This window comes from Solanum tuberosum, unplaced genomic scaffold (assembly GCF_000226075.1).
Source record: "Solanum tuberosum cultivar DM 1-3 516 R44 unplaced genomic scaffold, SolTub_3.0 scf00099, whole genome shotgun sequence".
Classification (NCBI taxonomy): Eukaryota; Viridiplantae; Streptophyta; class Magnoliopsida; order Solanales; family Solanaceae; genus Solanum; species Solanum tuberosum.
In genome coordinates, this window is record NW_006239023.1 from 119861 (window position 1) to 123934 (window position 4074).

The following is a 4074-nucleotide window of genomic DNA, read 5'->3' on the forward strand; positions in this document are numbered from 1 at the left end:
AGGGGGCTAGCGGGGGAGGGTTGTAGAGGGTAACGGTGGGGTAAAAAAATTAAAAAATTGAAGTTGAAAATATTTTCTTAAAAATAAGCTTTAAATTTATTTTTCAAACAAAAATAATTGCAATTTGAAGTTGGAGGAGAGTTTTGAAAAATATTTTCCTTAATTTTTGAAGGGAAGTCATTTTCCTTAAATTTGAGGAAAATGAGTTGATTTGGACAATATTTTACCCAACCAAACATGATAAAATTGAAAAATATTTTTTGAAAAATGTTTTCCTTCATACCAAACACACCCTTAAAAATAAATAATCATCCAATTCGATTTGTTAAATATGAGTTGGATAGCTAACTATTAAAAGATTGATCATATTATCCACTAAAAATGAATATCCATATGAATAAAATGAATATCGATACAATCCATTCTCATTTGTTAATCGTTTGTTTGTTATTTTCATGAGTTTTTTTTTGTTTGAAAGCTCTTATTTTAACTTTTAACTTGTGCTTTCATTTGATCAATCATATGAACAGTTATGTCTAAGCTCTTATTTTGACTCCTCTTCATGGCTCAAGATTCTCCTTATATAAACTTCCATATGGCAAAAGAATGTGCCAAATGACGCTTATATAGCATGATGCCATGACAGATCATCACACACAAGTCACAACTAACTATATAGTTTGTCTTACATCAAATTGTAATGAATAACTATACTAGATCACTTTTTTTCTTCTTCATAAAACAGTGCTACAAGTGTTAGTGAGTTGTCTCCTGCACGCTCTCATTTTTAACTTATTTCACTTTGAAGGGTGGTCGTCATTGTGCAAGGCAATATGAATACTATATGATAGGATAATATATAGACCCAACACCAAGGCACGGCTCCTTATTTTCTGTTTGGTTATCTACCCAACGGCACTACAAATACACCAATTCTAGTGTTTGTGTTTATTACTTCAATCGATGCTATCTGGATGAAATTAATTATTTGAACATCTATCTGCCTTGTTGCTTTATGGAAGTATTAATTCCATTACTTATTTCTTTTTATATATCCACATAATTATATACTATGTAATAACAAATTCACTAATAATGGACCAAAAAGTAGAAGAAGAGACTAGAGAGAGAGGATATGGTTGGGGGTTAATAGATTTTCCACCAAAAGAAAGTTGCTCATAATTTATTGTGACACTTTCTTTTAAGTCTTATTTTAAAGCTAATTTAAGTTTATTTTTAATAAAAATGATTTTAGTGACACAAATATCAACTTGTTTTAAACCACAAGTTTTAAATAATAATATGTCTTTCGGTTGCCAAGTTATGTAGGAAACTAGAATAATACTTAATATGTTAAATTTTACCCAAAACAACTATAAGACTACCAAACATAATAGAGAAAATGGTCTAGAACCCCCCAACCTATATCCGAAATCTCAACTACACACTCCAACTTTACGAATGTCCTATTACCCACCTGAACTTTATATTTATCTATTTTATACACACCTAAGTGCTGACCTCAACACATAAACCAAATAATTAGGCCTGCGTGATTCCACGCGATGGGTCCCTCACCTCTTCAACTCCCATTTCTTGTTTTTTCCACCATTTCCCTCCTAAAACGTAAAAGAACAAAAAAAAAATCCTCTTTTCTCATTTTCAATCCTTCTCCATTAGCAATGCCCTCTGTTAACTAAGAGCTTAGGTTGACAGTTCCACCGAAATGGCCATAGCGCAGCCGGCGACGGTCATACGACCTTCAGACCAATGCAAAAATATACCTACGGAGGAGACGGATCTTCTCCAACAAGAATCACCTTCAAATTCCAACCACAACTCCTGTTCATCTTTCGGAGGGAGTGATTCAGATCGTTCCAATTAGGTTTGATTCATCCATACAAAGCTTATTCAAGTTTCCACTTGCCATTTTTGATGAATTTCGAGAAAATTCAAAATTAAAATTAGAGACCTAAATAAGAAATTAGAGCATATTACAAATCCTAAATTCAAGATTTGAAGTAGAAATGAACATTAACAACTAAACCCTACTTAATTTTGAGAGGAAATTGTGATTTTTTTTATATAAGGAACAAGGGTTAATGGTGGGGAAAAAGAAATAATGGTTTATTTAGAAGTGGGGAAGATGACCATTGGAGAAGGAGGAATTTTTCGTCAAAATTAATGTTTTAACGCGCCTAGAGGAAGTGAGAACACCTACCATGACAGGTCAGCACTTAGGTGTGTATAAAATAGAGAAATATAAAGTTCAGGTGGGTAATAGGACATTCGTAAAGTTGGAGTGTGTAGTTGAGATTTCGAGTATAGGTTGGGGGGGTTTTAGACCATTTTCTCTTTTTATATTTTTAAGTAAATCTCGAAAATGAGTAATTAATTAAAAAAATAAGAATAATATGAAAAACATATAAAATTAACGCAAAAAATTCACAAATAAATATAGTAACCTTAAATTCAACAATTTCAACAAATTTTTTTATTATTTAATTATTTTCGGTAAATCCCAACATTTAGTAATTAATTAATAAAAAATAGAAAACATATAAAAAAAATATAAATTTAACCCCACAAATTTATAAATAAATATAGAAACCTTAAATTCAACAATTTCATTAAAAAAATTAAATTTGGGAAATACCAAAAATGTGTAATTAATTAATAAAAAATAGGAAATATATAAAATTAACCACAAAAAATCACAAATAAATATAGTAACCTTAAATTCAACAATTTCAACAAATTTTTTTATTATTTAATTATTTTCGGTAAATCCCAACATTTAGTAATTAATTAATAAAAAATAGAAAACATATAAAAAAAATATAAATTTAACCCCACAAATTTATAAATAAATATAGAAACCTTAAATTCAACAATTTCATTAAAAAAATTAAATTTGGGAAATACCAAAAATGTGTAATTAATTAATAAAAAATAGGAAATATATAAAATTAACCACAAAAAATCACAAATAAATATAGTAACCTTAAATTCAACAATTTCAACAAATTTTTTTATTATTTAATTATTTTCGGTAAATCCCAACATTTAGTAATTAATTAATAAAAAATAGAAAACATATAAAAAAAATATAAATTTAACCCCACAAATTTATAAATAAATATAGAAACCTTAAATTCAACAATTTCATTAAAAAAATTAAATTTGGGAAATACCAAAAATGTGTAATTAATTAATAAAAAATAGGAAATATATAAAATTAACCACAAAAAATCACAAATAAATATAGTAACCTTAAATTCAACAATTTCAACAAATTTTTTTATTATTTAATTATTTTCGGTAAATCCCAACATTTAGTAATTAATTAATAAAAAATAGAAAACATATAAAAAAAATATAAATTTAACCCCACAAATTTATAAATAAATATAGAAACCTTAAATTCAACAATTTCATTAAAAAAATTAAATTTGTGTATAAATTGCGTTTCTGTTTGTATAAAGCGAGAGAAAATTGTATATACACATGCAAATACATATATATTCGTCCTATACACTTATAATTATACAATAAAAATATTCCCCTGCCCAGTTTTATGCTTGTATAATGTATAATTTATGTTTGTCAACGATTTATACAAACGAGAGGCTAACAACAATTTATACAAATGGCCTGCCAGCGAAATTATACAATTCTGAAGAGGAGCCAACGAATTATACAATTGCTTCTTTTTGTATATATGTATAGCGAATTATACATATATATGTTTGCTATGGAGTGCAATTATGCAAACTTTGCTATATCATACAAATATGATTTTTTTGTTTGCTGTATGTGAAAGTTTCTCTAATATTAACTATCCTAGTTTTTATACATTAATAATTTCTTCCTTAACTAGCCACCAAACAATTAGTTGTACTTAATTTATAAAATAGTAACTTGACATAAAAACTGCGATAATATTACTTTGTAAAATGAAATAAAGTATACAAGCCCATCTAGCACAGTTGGTAGAGCGCAAGGGACGAAGGATAATATTTTTTATTACGAATAAAATATATACTTGTATTTTTTTAACTCGATGAAGGGCAT